At 42.9% G+C, this 16,903-nt stretch overlaps 1 protein-coding gene across 3 annotated transcripts in view; it reads left to right on the forward strand.

The window, feature by feature from the left end:
* PTPRG (protein tyrosine phosphatase receptor type G) overlaps positions 1–16,903 on the forward strand; it is a 429,273-nt gene that overhangs the window by 308,504 nt on the left and 103,866 nt on the right. The gene's annotated exons all lie outside the window — the stretch shown is intronic.

Raw genomic sequence — 16,903 nt, forward strand, 5'->3', positions numbered from 1 at the left:
ACGTCCCATACAAACGCGAGCCAAGTTCCTCTTGCTTTGCAGAGCACCATGCTTGCTGATTCACGTGGCTGCACATTTGCAGTGCCTCACTCGTGAGAAGGAGCCCATGTGGCCAAGCACGAGTCTGCTAAGAGCAGAGGTGTTCACACAGCAGCCTGAACATCGGAGCAGGCGTGCTTGGAGGAACAAGTACAAATGCGTGAGCGAAAGGGGGGCTGGATCCGGAGGCAGACAGACTGACAGGGCGGCTGAAACAGATCGTTCTTGGAAGCAAACACATCGTTCTGCTTCTGCTTGCCTGTGTTCTGCCAAGAGGCATTTGCAGTCTCTAGATCATGATGGCTGCAACCTGCTGTGTTGAAACTTTTCTATCCACAGGCTGGCTGTGTGGTGTAGAAGGATAATCTGCCTTATGTGCGCCAGAGCGATCGCCTTCCTGTCCCTTCTTCTCTGCAGCTGCATGAACTCATGGCATTTTCCACTGAGGCAGGAGAGCAGGAAGCCCCACTTTATGTCAGATGATGCCAAAATGCAATACTTCCAATGAGAATCTTTTTATCAGGTTAAGTTTTAGGGAACACAGTCTGTGCAGAAAGTGATGTCATGTGGTTCTTTGTGCAGCGCAGGGTGAAATACCAGAGTGCACAGAGAGACTTTGGCTTTTATTTTGTTTTTAATTTCAGGTTCATATAGAGAAAGAAATGCTGTTTCCAGTGTGTCTGGAACAACCTCTAACTAAAGATGAAAATTAGATAATTTTTTCCCTGAGTGGACTATAAATGCTTTCTTAACTGCCGGGTCTCATAACTTGTGCTGCTGCTTCCCTGGTCTGATGAGGGCAGCTCCCGGTTGCGGTGTGCTGCTGGGCAACTTTTGGTTTTTGTGATGAATCACATTCCATTGCTTTTTGTTTTTAATGGGAACATCACAATGAGCGATGCTAGGAAGGAACTGTAAACTTTTCTTTTGCAGTTGAGAGGACTTGGACCCCAAAGCAGTGCAAACCTACAAATCTGAGAAACACTTTCAGTGTGTTTTATGGTGTCTCTGCTCAATATCTTGAACGATCTGTCGTAACCATTAATGTGAGCTGGTTGTGTGCTTTGCATGGGGAACAGATCTCTGTGCTCTTCTAGCTTAATGATCGTCTGAATGTCAGGATTGCTATCTTTCAGTTTACAGCATTGTAAATGATTTTGACGTGCAGCTTTTTTGCTTCCCAATGCTTATTAATTAATATATTATGATTAATCCCAAGTGGGATGCCGTTATTAACTTGCTTCATTAAATTACATACCAATTTGTTAGCCTTAATTTTCATAATTGTCCCCTTATATTTTAGTGGTTTTGTTTGAATAACTTGCCCTAAGAACTCGATCAGCACACATCTGCATATTCGTTTGCCTCCCTTTCCTTTCCCTCGCCCTTGATGTTCCAAATTGGAGTCAGCATAGGAATTATTTAGTGTCGAATGTCAGCATCTGAAGTGCAGTAATTTACTTCTCTGTGATTTAAAAAATATCCTGCCTTAAAAAAATAAAATCATTTTATAGCCATGCAGAAAAAAAAAAAAATCTTTAAATTGATGGAAAAAAGTCTCTTGGAGTTTTCATTACCAGACTCCTGAAAATGACACTTAGATGTCTAATATGTAAAAATTACCGTCGTCAGTCTATAATCTCACCCCCTCTGTGGTTCAGGAAGATTGATACTCAGGAAGTCTGCTGATTATAACCATTAGACTAAAAAACAAATTAGTTCCCTAACTGCAGCATTGCCTTTTGCATTTTTCTCCAGTGTGCTCTGTTGCTGTGTCACTTTTGCCATTTCTTCAGACATCGCACGGCAGAGCTGGGGCAGGATGCCAGCAGAGCTGGGGTAGAGCATGAGGACTGCAGCCTCTGCTGTGTGCTTTGGGGGGACACCAGCTCCTTGTGGAGTCTCTCTTTGCGTCTTCGAGCACTGAGAAGTCATTGAACCTGCCTTGTTTTCTTTCCTGCAAGTACCCTTTCTCATCTCTGCAGCAACTGCTTCGTCCTCCGTCCTCCTCACGTTTCCAAGCTGGTGCATTCTGACATGACCTTTTTGTTTAAGAAAAAGGGAGAGAGGTTGGAAATAAAGCATCTATTTTTGCTCTCCAAGTCTTTGGAGAGTTTTGCTAGAATTGGTCTTAGTTACAGAATCAAAGGAGAAATAAAGCTGTATGTTCATCTCCTTTCCCTTCTCCTCTCTCCCAAACACAGCAGCTGCCTCTGAATAACTCTGTTTTCTCCTTCTTGTTAAACATTCAGCCTGGATTCCGGGAAGATCATTTTTTATGTCTCTCTGCCTACCTCTTTTTTAAATTTAATTCAGTTTATTTTTCTGCAAAGTCCGTCCTCTGCAGCCATCCAGGACACAGACCCCATTTGTCTCTCAGAGGACTAATCAAGTATAGGTGGTTTACGTGCAGGGGTCGTAGGCACTGAGATCCAGGAACTTAGAATCATAGAATCACTAAGGCTGGGAAAGGCCTCTAAGATCATCTAGTCCAACCACCCAGCTACCACCAATACTACTCGCTAAACCAAGTCCCTAAGTACTACATCTATCCTTTCCTTAAATGCATCCAGCTCTCAGGTCCATGTGAAGCACAGTCCTGCTGGATGTTGCACAATGTTTGTGTAGCCCTTAGAAAAGCAGCACTAGTTTTCATCCTCTGTGTCTTCCATGGAGCTGCAGTGTCTCTGGCTACCAGTTAGCGTTAGGGCACACATTAAGTAAGAGTGTGGGATCCATTCATAAATGATTGCTGAGTTTCACTTTGTACCATAAAAGAAATTGGTTGTAAAGTCTGAATATATAAAATAGATGGGTAAAATCGGGACTCCCTTTGCCTTCAGATCTCCTGGCTCAGAAGGAAAAGTTATTCTTATTAAATTTAAGCTGTTCTGCCTGAAGAATTATTACTGTAGTTCTCAGTTACAACAGTGCCAAGTTTCTCCTGGTATTGGCAATAATAAACAATGCAAGCTTCAGACAGAATTTCCTGGGTAGCATACCAAATGTTCTAGAAAACCTGCTCGGACAGCAGCTAATACATTTTTAATACAAATAAAACATAATTCTTTAGTCTCGTTTCAGTGTGGTCCCTAAGGTAGAAAAGTATACCGACAATGCATAATTTATATATTTGTTTGAAGTGTTTACCCAGATACTCCATTCACAAAGTCTCTTGTTAATGGGTTGCTTTGAGATGTAAGAATCACTTAGGGCTTGCACTGTGCAAATAAATGGAACATGTCGTTTCTGTGCAGTCAGCAAGGCAGTTCCCTCATCATCTTAATCGTGCCCTCACCAAGTCACAGAGCAGGTCCAGCTGCAGAGTCAGGAAGTTTTGCTTGGGCTCCATGTGCTGTGAAAGCATGGAATTGGAAGAGAAAGGCTGGGAGCAGGAAGGTGCTGCCCAGCCCATTACCGCCCCAGTTATTGCCACTAACATACATGGGTTCCTGTATCATTCCTATATGTTGCACATAATGCAGAGCAAGCATGCATTAAAAAGCCTCTCAGTGATTCAGTTACAACCTCTGGTAAATGACTGCAAATGCAGTGTTCAGGTTCCTGCCAGAGGGTCGAATTGTTGCTGGTTTTTGTCATCTCTAGTGTCTGTGCTGCAGGATGGCTATGGGAGAGATGGGTATTGAGGGTTTTCTTTCCAGGGGTCAAAGAAAGGCAATGAAAGTAAATCAGAGTCTAGGCTGGTCTCTTTCTTTATGTCTTTTTAGAGGTAGACATTTATATGTATGGCTGATGGCTTAACAGATAATGCTGATGGCATATCACCCCCAAAATAATTCTGCAGCTGAGATGGCGACTTGCCCAGAGTAATCCTCCTATCTGATGTTATACCTCCTGTGAATCTAAATCAGAAATCCTCAAGTTCATAGGGCGGAGCTGAGAGTGGGTAAACCTGGGAATCCTTTTGCAGCTCAGTTTTACTTGTGTTCGGATGTCTTCTACCTCTGGTGCTCACTGAAAGCACGTTAATCCAGAGGAGATAGGGAGTTTGGAAGGAGCTAAATGGTGCCAGTTTGAATAATATTAAATTCTCCTTTGTTTCAAGTTCAGGTGCGCTTAATCAGAGCTCTCTGAACAAAACCAGCAAAGAATCTGGGATGTGCTTTTATGAGCATTAAGCTCTACTGGAGATAGATGAGTCAAGAATGCCAATCACACTCTTCTGTGCTGAAAATTGAAGTATGTGTTAAATAAAGATTGCTTAAATCTGTTCACAGCACTTCTAACAGTGAGTTTGCAGAGGTTTGCAAGATGGAGCAGGATTTCTCTTATGAGCTTGCGGTGTTTTGCAAGACTGAGAAGACTGAGAAGCCAAAGGAAAGCTGCTGGGCTGATACAATCCAAAAGTATTTAGCTGCTGATTGTAACTGTACAATTTCTGTGCATTACAAATACATTGTGAGGCAGTCATTATCAAAAATAAAAGAGATTTTCTGAACTCAGGTGTGGGGTTTTGCCACCCGCATACTGTATCAAATGAAGCCGAACCACAGATTTGGCAAACTGTTCTTTGTGAGTAATGTGAAATGATGTACCACATTAGAAAGCAGCTTGGTTATTACAAAGCTCAGCCTTGCTTTGGATGGAATGGATTTTTTCAGCGTAAAATTCATCTTCGCTTGCTGCAAGAGTATTGCTAAAATAGATTAACTTTGAATCTCAGTGTATTTTATAGTGTCTCGTGTTATTTTAAGGCTGTAAATATATTAGCTGATCTGTAAGCTTCGCTTAAGCTACTGCTTTCTGGGGTCTAGGAGAAATAAGATCTCATTATGCAGGAATTGGGATGATTGAATTAAATCACCCCTTGTGATAAACATTCTCCCTCAGAATCATGCCACCAGGTCAATATTTAAAAGCAGCGGTGTGGGTAAGTGTTGATTAGAAAGCACAGCTCCATAACCCTAACAGTGAAGCTGTGTGTGTTTTATCTGTGATTTGTAGGGCACTGTCTACATGCCTGTATTTTAGTAGCAGCCAATGTAAAGTTTTCTTACTCCTTCTCCCCCCCACCTCCATTGCCACCTTGCAAACCTTCTTTATCGTATCTCAGTCCTATAAGAACACCTCATGTAATTTAAAATGCTCTTGTGTGAAACACGATCAGATCCATCACTTTTCAAAGAATTTATTTCTGCATTTTGCATTGTAAGCTGCTAAAAACACATGCTTTTCTATCCTGCTGCATTTCATGGGAGGCGTGAGCAGGTAGTTCCCCATAATGGTAAACAGGCAGTGTAAAGATACCAGTCATATGAAACTCTAGGTGAATGTTTGGGAATGCTCTCCTTTTACCAGTTCGTTACCAGTGATACAGCTAAGCAGATTGGTTCCTTCTGCTGCTCCACGTATCTACTGAGACGTATGATATTTCAGCTAACACACTTGCCTTCCACAGTAGCACACAGCCCTCCCTGCCTCGTAGCTAGACTTGTCTCTTCTGGTAACTTGGGCAGAGAATTAAAGCCCAGAGCAGAACTGGCTGCTGCACCTGTCCAGGTGGAGCTGTTTGGTGGTCTCCCTGTTGTGGATGAAGACATCATCATTTCTGAGTCTGAACTTGTTATCAAGACCTGCTTCACACTGCTCCTCAAGTAGGTCTGGATATCTCTCTGTGGACAGATGGCAGTGGGAGAAGGGGGTGATGCCTGGGCAGGTGGCACCGCCTCGAAGTGCTGCGGGGCCATATGGGCACTCGAGTTCTGCCGAAACTTGCTTTGTGCCTGCCGTACAGCTGGCTGCTACCACACCTGTCTAATAGAGTTGCTGAAAGGCTGTATAAATTCATGCTGAGCTATGGAGATTATTTCTGTCAGCTGTTCTTGTGTCAGAAACAATTTTTTTAATGCTGCATTCATGTCGTAAGTGCCCAGCCTTTGTCTGCCTTTTGGGAGAGACCGACTTTCTTCTGACGTCTGCTTGTTTTGCATCTGAGACATATAACCAGGTTTTTCTGTTAAAAATAGAAGATTATGCCTTCCTTAACATGGCATATATGAAAATGCTCGCTGTCCCCCCCATAAATCCAGATGTAGACAGAGTGCAAATGCATTTGTGTCCTGGGATGAGAGATAACGACCTTAAGTTGTGTCAGGGGAGGTTCAGGTTGGATATTGTGAAAAACTTACTTTCAGAAAGTGGTGAGGCTTTGGCACAGGCTGCCCAGGGAGGTGGTGGAGTTCACCATCCCTGTAGGTGTCCAAGAACCGTGAAAATCTGGCACTGAGGGACATGGTCAGTAGGGATGGGTTCAGTTTAGGCTTGGTGATCCTAGTAGTCTTTTCCAACCTGAATGATTCTATGATTCTGCTGTTGCACTGCGATTACAGACCAGTCTACAGAGAACAGGTAATGTTACAGCATGCTGCTCTGGGAAGCCTTTCGTCCTTACAGCAGCTGTTGGTGCAGTGCTCCTTGTATGCATGTTACAGCTGAACTGGGATGTAAACTCTGCTGGGTCTTGGTTATTTGGGAGGGATATTTGTTTGCACAACCTGGCAGTGAACATAACCCTCTGCAGTCCTCTGAGGTCTGCTTTCATAGAGCATTGGCTTTTAACCTTGCTTCATTCCAGCTCAAGTGTTTGGCAGGGGAGAGCCTAACGCAGCTTGTGGTGTCGGTCATAGGTCATCATATGATGGTAGTGCCATCAAAGGACTGTGCATCCAGACACATTTTGAGGAGATTTTTTTCTAGAGGTAGATACCAAAACTGGGTCATGACTGAAGTGTGTGCCAAGAGTCGGGTAGCCCAGCTGACTGCTCACAGTGTTGGTGGTAGGATCACAGCCAGCATATGTGACGTGTGGACGCTCAGGAGTTAAAGCCCTGAGGAAAGTAAACATCTGAAAGTAAAAGTGGGTACTCTGGCAAGCAGATTCAGAGAGTGTGGATGAAGGCTTCCTGAGAGCATTCCTGTGTACACCCACCTGCAGGAAGCTTCTCCATCACTCTGGGTCAGACTCAACTTGTGAACAGAGCACCTTTTGTTCTAACCACATTTTAAGTTTTGTTTTAAATCACATTCAGTTGGGTTTCATTTCTTCTCTCAAACCTTTACCTGAGAATTTGAGATTCCTGCAATTTTGAAGCTACATCCTGTGCAAGAGGAGGGCTCTCTGATCAGAGGCAGAGCACGAAGACCCCCTCCACAGCTGGGTCACGCTCGGCAGAAGCTCCACAAAGCTGTAAGGAGCCTGTGGAGCAGAGGCATGAAGGGTAGAGCATCCTGAGGAGTTCTGTGGCTTTAAGACTCACCTACTCGCCATGATTGAACAGCATTCACTTTGCCACTGCTGAAATGTAGAACATCTTGAAACAAGCGTACATGTCATGTTAGTTTTTGTGTTTCTTTGTATTTCAAGAGGAAGAAACTGCTGCCACAAACTCAATGTTTCCCAGGCTTTTAATGCACTTGTATTCGAAGTGCTTTTTTTTCCTTCACAATTATTTCCCCATTTCCTCTCAGCACAAGCCGTGATACTTGTTGAAATGTTTTTGTAAGGAAACGAGTGAGTTGTTGGGTCATTCTAGCCAAGTGAAAAACAAACAGCTTGACATATGATCCTCACTGTTGTGTGTAGTGTAACACCAGTGAAATAAGATGGGTTTTCTGAGCTATACTTCTGATGCTTCAGGAACATGAGTAGTGTAGAAGCTGCTGAGATGAAAAGTGAGGGCCACATCCTGCCAGTCTTAGTTCAGTGGTTGAAAGATTAGGCGAGAACTGCTTCCTCTTGTCTGTGTTTTGGGGTTCTGCTGCTGGCACCCACCCTGGCTCAGGGATGTCTGTGGGTGCACCTCCACCTCCTGCCCTCCAGCAAAGGTGCCCTTGGTAGCCCTACAGTGGGCTTTGTGCCCTTTTTCCTGCAATCCTATTTTCCCTTGGCCTAGCCCGCTCGCTGACCAGGCTCCTGCATGTCCTCTTTGCAAAGATATCTGGGAAGAGACACAGGGATTTCTTGATGGTGCAGGAGGAGGAGAGGAGAGGCAACAGAACCGTGCGAGGGATCTTGAGGGGGTGATGTGGAACGGTTTGGGAAGAGGAGATGCTGTAATGTTGGAGGAAACAGGAACAGCTCCTCGAGTGGAAAGAAAGAGTGAGGAGGATGTGGCAGGTGGGCGATGGGAGAGGGAGGTGGCTCAGAAATGAGAGCGGAGGTGGGAGAGAAATTCTGAGGATGAGCTGGTGCTTTCTACCTTGGGTACCGCCAGTACTGGATGGAACGAGGGCCCGGCATTTTGAAAAGCTGCAAGCATCTGCAAGAAGTTGAATGGCATTGAAAATTTACATAAGACGAGGGAAAAAAATCAAGAACTTGCTTCAGAGGGAACAGAACCGTGTTACAGTTGACAGTCTCACTTCTCCTCTTCTGCCAGAAAGCTGTTAATGGTCAGCACCGGTCTAAAATTGGGTGCTCGTACCACAAAGACTCCCGGAAGCTGGAGTGCTCTCCCAGCCCACAGCTTCGTTAGATGTAGGAAAGGAAATTTGTTGTAGCTCCCGCGTCAGTTTCAGGGATCAGTTCATACCAGCCTACTTAAAAACGAGCCAAAAGGAGCCATGAGCGAACCATGACGGAGTTTTGTGTTTCAGAGCAGGAGATAAGAATTCTGCCCTACAACAATTTGTTTTCACTGGTTTTCTAATCTAATTGTGAACTGAGGTGTGGTTGTCATTGGGGAAGTGGCTGTGTAGCTTAATTGACATTTCTGCATCCTTTGTGTTTGTGACTCATAGATGCCGGCTTGAGTCATCTGGCGCTGGCGGGCTGGAGAGAGCGGCTGCTGCAGTCATGGGGAAATGAGCTGAGGGCAACACTGAGAGAGAGAAAAATGGGGACTTTTCATGTAGAATGAAAGAGAGATGTTGGGAAGCTGAGACAAATCCTTTTCTTCATTTTAAAGGGGAGATTGCTGTGACCTCAGTCACCAAAATCCTTTATTGGCTAGAAGAGAGGAAAAAGGCTGGAAATCTCTGCTGCATCCAAGGCAAGCTTAGCTGGAACAATTATATTACAGGCTTCTGCAAAATGCTGGCGTTAGAAATGCCCATCTGAGCTGTTCCCTTCCACTCGACACATTTTGCCCAGCATATTTTATTTGCTGGTTTACCCACCGGGATATGTTGTTTTGTTTTCAGAAGGGAAAAACAAAACTGAATGTATTTTTTTTTCTCACTTGCACGTTTCTCCCACACTCAAGCCAGGAGCAGAAGGAAATGCAGGCTATCTTCCATTCTTGGTTCTGCAGTTCTGAGTAGAGCCTTTCCAAACGTGTGAAGCTGTATACCAAAGAGTGGGTGCCTTGTGACGATCTGGCTATTGCGCTCCTGATGCTTTTTTCATTACACCGTTCCATTTTCTTCCTTACTTTAGGTCACAGTGGTTATTTTTTTACCTAAAAATTCCTATTAACTGGGCAGATTGTGGGAACTCTAAAGCAGACCAAACTTTTTTTTCTTTTTTTCTTTAACTCGGATGGTGAGAGCAGTTTATAACTGATGGCAGTTTTTATAAAATAGGCTCCATCCTGATAAAATGTTACCCCCTGGTGTGTCATTTTTCCAGCTGAACTGCTGGTAGGATTGAGAGATCTTGCACACTACTGCTTAAATAAGTAGACTACATGCTCTATGAAGAAATCATATTATTTTCTCAGAGGAGAACAAGTAGGCTCAGCGCACCGAAATTGCTTTAAATAAACTTAGAGCCACTCTTGCCTCTTTTGCGCAGCTGCAGATGGTACAGTCCATCAATCAAGCTTCCTTGGCTTTGAGAATATGCTGCTGAAGCTGTCTTGCCTCTGTGTTGCAATTACATTTTTGTCTTTTACAGAGCTTTGTGTCTTCAATATGCTATTGCTCCTAATCAGATTGTGCTTTTGGGCTGCACATATCTTGGGTTTGTTTTTTTTTCCTTAGATACATGCTTATTAAGATCTTTCAATAATTTGTTAATTGAATGTTCTATTCACTTAAAGTAAATTATCTGTGTTGTGCTTTTGAGGTGCAAGAATGCTTTGGTGAAATTAATGCCTGTGAGTCTACCCTATCATTGGTGTGAGTTAAACTTCAGGTAGAGGAGTGGCTTACAAAAAGAAAGAAAAACGCATTGCTGGCTGTTTTTTACCATCCTGGGTGTTGCAACACTTGTGGTAGTGAATGGAGGTAATGTTTGGGGGCAGGCTGTAAACGTTGCTCAGCCAGGTGTGCTCATCACTCAGTGCAGTACCTGATCAATGCTTCTGCCTACTAGCAAAGAAACTCAGCATGCGCAAGCAGAGCATAAGCTGAGCTGAGCAAAACTGACTCAGCCTTTGAGTAGTGAATGGATAGAGAAAACATACTCTGCTAATCTACAGCCTAGTTTGTCCCATCCTTGTCTAAGGATGTCTGAAACTCCCTCAGGACTACATGCAGCTGGTTCAAAGCCAGCTGAGGTCGAGAGGAGCTGTGGTTGCATCCATCACAAGTGGCTGAGTTGTACTCGAACGAAGGGGGGCAGCCAGAACACCTGACCCCAAAGTCAGCTCAATAGCTTTTAAAACCATTTTGGATATTTATTTTTTTTTTTAAAGTGCAGCTTTCTCTTTGGCACTGCTAGTTAATATCTCACTGTAGACACCCTCCAAAGCTGTGCTGAAATATGAAGTTAATACATCACTAGCAGGCTTTCAGTCAGGATGATGTATTATTCAAAGTGGAATTAGCTAGAAGGATCAATGCGCACCCATTATTCTATTTAAAATAATCATTGGAAGACTCATTAACTTTTTCCCCCCTCTTTTCAAACAACACAGTCAATGAAACATCCAGGAACATCACCTCTGCCAGCATCTGCACCTCTGTGTCTTTAATATATTTTCATTCATAGAAGGATTATTAACACCTGAAAGCCAAATCCCAGATTTAACCCAACAGAATTTGCCTTCAGCTCACTGATCCTGAAACCAGCTGCCGTGGGCAAAGGCAAGCTCAGCTCTAATACACATTTTTAAAAAAATCAAAGGTCATGGCAGTATCTGTGTGAAATAGTGCATGTGCCAGCCTAAGGTTTGGTGTCACATTTTGCCTGGGTACCTGTTTTCTGTCTGATTTTACACATGAGCAGCAGTTTGAAGTATTAAGGGGGCTGTTTCCATTTCATACTTTCCCTTACAAAGACATTCTGCAGGACACACTTTGGGCAGTTCACTCATTACACAGCAAATGCTTCCTGGCTCCCAGCTCACCTCCGTGAGGCGGTGGGCTCTCGGCCAGATTTGTCCTTTTGCATCAACTCTTATGGGAGATGCACAATCATAGCAAATGGGAGAGAGGGTGAATGGAAGAAAATATCGTCTGTGGAGGAGCAGGAACGGATCGTTTTTGGATCATTTGGTGCCTGTGAAAGTGAAAAATTGAGAGCACCAAATCTACCCTGTCATTGTGCTGGGAGCTCTGTAGGCATTTTCCTGCTTTCATGGATAACTCAGCGTGCTGCAGCTTTGTCTGCTCTCCCTTTTCACCCATCATTTCTCCTAAAAAAAGTCCTAATAAATATTTCCTACCGCATTTCAAAGCAAAGTACATGTAAACTTTTTTATATCAGTTCATCCACATTCCAGATCCATCTGAAATATTTCACTTCCTCTTATTCAGAAATATCTGAGAAATTAAATATTTATGCACGGCCAATTTTACAATGTGGACTTCAAAAGGGAGAGCGGAGAGAGGTGAGACAATGGGCTGTGCGCAGAGCAAAAGGGTGCGTTTCACAAAGCCAGGATGTGTTTCCTTTTTACTGCTGCAGACCAATGCAGGGATAAGGCGTGATTGTTCAGAAGGACCAGGAGTACTCAAGCTATTAGCTGGCTCTAAAATAATTTGACCCCAGAGGCAAGAGAGAATTTGAAGACTCCCCAGCAATATGGCGAGTGTCTTCCCTTTGAGAAAAGTGTCTTTCTTTTGACTGTGATTATCTTGAATTTTTTGAAATTCTGTTGCTGTAACGTTAAAATATACATACATGGAGTGAGATAGTGTTTGCATTACTGGAATTCTGCTCATTTCTGCTCTATACAGTGAAAATCAGGTACAGTGCCACAGAGGTTGCAGGCTGGCATCTGTCCAACGGTACTGCACCGATAAGGGAATAAGTTGTTTAACCATGTTGATTGTCCTGAAACCTTACAGGACAATTTAATCTCTGCAACCTCGTTAATTTATAATAGGTTTTGGGTTTTTTTTCTTAGCTGTTTGTACAGCGTGTTCAGAGACTCGAGTATTTGGCTGGTGAACTGTGCATCTTTACCATGAGCTGAATGGGAGCTGAAGGCATGCGGTGAGGGGGAATATTACCCCTGACTCTCACCATTGTAATTGAAAGTAGAATTTGACACATTGGCATCTCTCCGTGTCAGCCATTGTCACTGGCTTCAGCTGCCACTGTTAAGTATGCAGTCATTCATCCTTGGCAGACGCCATCCTTTACAGCACCAGAGGATGGTCTCTGGATGTTAATGCCACCGCGCTCTGGGAGCAGCTGGCTATATCGAATTCAAGGCATGCAGATCGTCTTGGCCATTTTACTTAGCAGATGGGTAAGGCTTGATAGATTGAAGATTTAGTTTCCAAGTCAAGGGCCAAATGTTGCAGTGGGAGAGAAAAGTAAATTATATCACTATTCTGAGGGGAAAGGCTCAGGTAGTGTATCACAAAATTGTTGCCATTCATTTTCCCCTGACTCACACAAAATGCATGTCATTTCACCTTTCAATACAGCCAGCTACGGCGTTCTCCTTTGCTTTGAGATGCTTTACAGTACTGTCTGTGAGCCCATTTAATGAGCTTGAAAGCAGTTGCTGCAAATTTATGACGGTTTAATAAGTGTAAATGCCAGATTTTTTTTTCGTTGGAAATGAGAGAGAAATTTGTATTTCGTATCACTCAGACTGGAAGATTTTTCTTCTGTTCTTTTTTCCCTCACACTCTTTTCTTCAATCCAGTAGACCCATTTAAGTATATGTTTAACAGAAAAGTGTATTTCTGACTTCTGAGCTGTTCAAGCTATTAGTATTCACCTACTTTTTTGCAAGGTACCAGTGATCATTAGAGAGCTTTGTTCCCTGGGCCTACAGTGCATTGCTTAGATGGAGGGTAACCTGGTTTTGGAGAGGCTCCCAAAGTAATAGGGAATGGGGGGAGTTGGAGTCTTTCCCACTGGACAGAGGTCTGTAAAGCTAGATCTGGGGTAGCTGTGTGGCCTTTTAACTGCCTCAGTGCTCAGTTGGAGGTTCCTCTGATTTTTTTTTTAATTTATTATTTTTCCTTAAGTCATTGTAAACTCCAAATTTTTGCCTGACATTCTTTTTCCTGCTTGATTGAACTGCTCCCAGCATTAAGACAGGCTGTGGTTCACTTACAAATTTAGCCCACGTTTCAAATTGTATAGCACGTGGTCACAGGTTTTTTGTGAAATCAGAGACTTCAATACATTCTGGGTTTGTTCCATAACATCATCAGATGAGTGGTGAGCATCAGCTACTTTACAGGGCAAGAGTGATAGAGAATGTGAACTGCCTTTGTTGCTTCTTTGTTTTGTGTTTGTTTTTTTTTTTTCCCATATGTTTGTTGTTGGAGTTGTTTTTTTAATTTGCTTTTTAACTCACAGTGAACTCAGTACTGTGGGGCTTTCTATGGTTGTATCTTGCCCTGCAAAGTCTGTTCCCACATGCTGTGGCTTGGCACCATGCTAGCATCACCAGTCCCCTGCCCGTCCTCTTGTCACACTCTTGCTCTGAGCATTCCCTGGAACTTTCATTATCCTTAGGAAGTGCCCAGCTCATGGCCTGCTCCTGCTCCTGCCCTGGCAGCTCTTGGGGCACCAAGCAGGGGACAGCAGGTTGTGCTGATGAAAGGTGTTAACGCTCTTGTCAGTAGAGTTCGTGACTGATCAACCTTGTTGTTAACTGAAGAATGAATCATTTTTCAGTGCCTGCATTAGGTGCAGGAGCTGTAAGTAAATGCAGCCTGTCTAGGGTAATGATTTCCACCATGCCTTTGCTTGAAGAACATCTCTGCTTTATGACTGCAGAATGGGGTCACTTGTACACGACCTTTTCCTACATTGCAAGTGCTTGTTTTGTTCATTGCATTAACAATTGCTGTTCACTCTACCAGAATGACACGTGCACCAGGTATTGGAGTCACCCAAAGGGTATGATAAACAAGGAGTCTGGGCTTCCTCATGTCATCTTCATCCCATATTCACCCTGTGGGGAGAGCTGTCTTAGCACAGGAAACTGCTTAATGATATTCCCGTGTTTATTTTTCCCTTGCACTTAGCATGAGAGTTACCTATTTATTTCTGCTGAAGAGGATTACAGGCATTGTTCAATTACAAATGATGCAAGCAATTTGTTATTTATTCTGTTTGCTGCAGACCTATAGAGTGTTACTTTTGAATGAATGCATCATCTTCAGGAAACAACATTAGAGGTAGTGGTGCTGGGGGTATCTTAGGGCAATTTCAGGATGGTTTTCCATCTGTCCCATTAATCCATGCAGTCCTTTAGAATCTATTCGTAAGATAATAAAAAATAAACTGTCTTAACACATTACATGTGAAAAAAAAATGTTGGTGGTAGATTTGTTCTTTTTTCCCTCCTTTTTTTTTTCCTCGCCTTTCTTTTATGTCTCAGCTGTTTTCAGAGACAGGATTCTTGTATGGGGTGAATCTCTGATCTCAACCAGCATGGTAGCTCCAGGCCAGTTAAACCACAGTCATACAGCACTTGGGATAGAATTTGACATTCTGGGTTTCAAAAACCTGCTTTTTTTTTCTATGAACACAGAGAGAAGAAAAGATGCAGAAAAATGCAAGCAAAAAAAAAAAAAAAGAAAGAAAAAAAGAAAAAAGAAAGAAAAGAAAAAGGGAAGGAAATCCAAGGAATGTTCTTTTCAGATCTTAAGGAAAAAAAAAAGATGTAAGAAAAGTTTTGCTCTGAAGCCTGAGCCATTTCACAAAATAAGAAAACTTTTTAGCGCTTTTCTACTGGCCTTGCCAAGATCCTGCAGAGGGTGTAGTGAGATGTGGGAGAGCAGTGTGTAAGTAAAGGTTAAAAAAGGGAGAAAAGCATCTGCAAGGAAAACAAGATTATATCCCAAGCAAGTCTGAACTGCAGTCTCCCCAAGTGTCACTTGTTTGCCTGGGAGTCTTAGAGAAACGTGAGATCCCATCCCCTCAGAGAAAACATGATTGCAGATGCATGCAGCATATGCTTTCCCACCCCCAGAGAAGTAACATGACTCTCGATTTCATGCTATTGGAGAGCACAACATATTTGCAGAGTATGTTATCCAAAAGATTGCTTAGATCTATACAGGCATACCACCTCAGCAGATTAAAGGGGTGCTGCCAAGGCTGAGGTTACGAATTGATCTACTTTGACAGAAAATCCCAAAAGGAAGGATTTTAACCTTTAGGTTTCTTTCCATCCATTTGCTTTCTTTGAACTGATGGTAGCTGTCACGAGAGATAAAAACAAAGCAAACAAAATAAAACTCTGTACAACGTACAGTTAAACAGCGATAAATGAAGCATTGTTCAGATCCACTGCTGCTTTTTCTTTTTTAGTGGTGGCTGTGGCTTGGAGAAACCTGAATAAATGGAAAAGATGCAAGAACGTGTCTTCCAACAGCTCTGCATTTTTAAAGTGTTTACTGTTGATTTGCCAGAAGCCAGACAGAACCTACAAAGTGGGTCATTGGGTTCAGTGTACTGTGATTATTATTTATACAGAGTCCAAAGTGTACAGAGCACCCCTTTGGGCATATAAAAGTTCATGCTTCAAAGAGCTTACAGCCTTCAGGCCTAATAATATTATTGCCAGTAACATCTAAGCTGTATATATTTCAAAGCTGCTGCTGCTGCTTTCATAATTTTATTGCAGATCTTGCCCTACCTTATCGTTGTGAGTACTGAAGTACTGTGATGAGAAAAGGATCTTCAATTTCCATTTAAAACACCAAAAGAAAACAAACCTTTTTGTCTGGAAACAAGAACACAGGAATGTGTCGTGAGCATGGCAAAGTATTTCAAAGGCCAAATAAACAGAAGAAAGTTGGAGTGTGTTGATTTTGAGGCTCTTTTTGCTTGTTTCTTCTTCTTAATGCAGTTGGCTAAAAAGATAATGACACTTCTAGGATTTATTATTAGCAGTGAGGGAAAAGGATGGGAAAAACCATACTCACACTTTCTACAGTAACACAGTTTGGTATGTGCTGCAGTCAGCGATGCCCTCGTCCTGCAGCCATGCTCCAAGCCAATTCTGTGCTTCACACAGAGCACACGTTCCCTGCTGGGCACAAGTTCCTCTCGTGGTTTTCTTCTTCTAGCTCCACTCCTTCCTTCACATGTTAAAATCCAGACAGAAAGTTGTTAATCTCTCTTTTTCCTCACGATGTGAGATCACGGGCAAGCAGGAAAGCACAGGAGCCCTTTTGCAGTTGATTTGTTTCCTCATTTGGAGCAATCTGCCCCAAAATGGTCAGTGGTGCTCAGGTTTTTGATACTGACTGGGAGAAAAAAAAAAAAGAAAGAAAAAAGAAGCACTACATGAATGTGGTACACACAGAATTTACTTTGCAGAAGTAAATTAGCAAGTACTTTAGGTAATGGGACACGTTCACAGAAATTGTAGGTTATTCCTTCAAAGCCTTTGGAGATGCAAAAAGTTACAAAAATTTTTAAAAATGCATTACTGGATGTAAATGCCTCAGCAGTGTTGCAAGTTGATGAGTAGTAACATGATGTCAGAGCCCAGCTCTTATGGCTGAGAGTGGTCCAGCATTACCAATGGCA

This window comes from Tympanuchus pallidicinctus, unplaced genomic scaffold (genome assembly GCF_026119805.1).
Source record: "Tympanuchus pallidicinctus isolate F22 unplaced genomic scaffold, pur_lepc_1.0 scaffold17, whole genome shotgun sequence".
NCBI classification, from domain to species: Eukaryota; Metazoa; Chordata; class Aves; order Galliformes; family Phasianidae; genus Tympanuchus; species Tympanuchus pallidicinctus.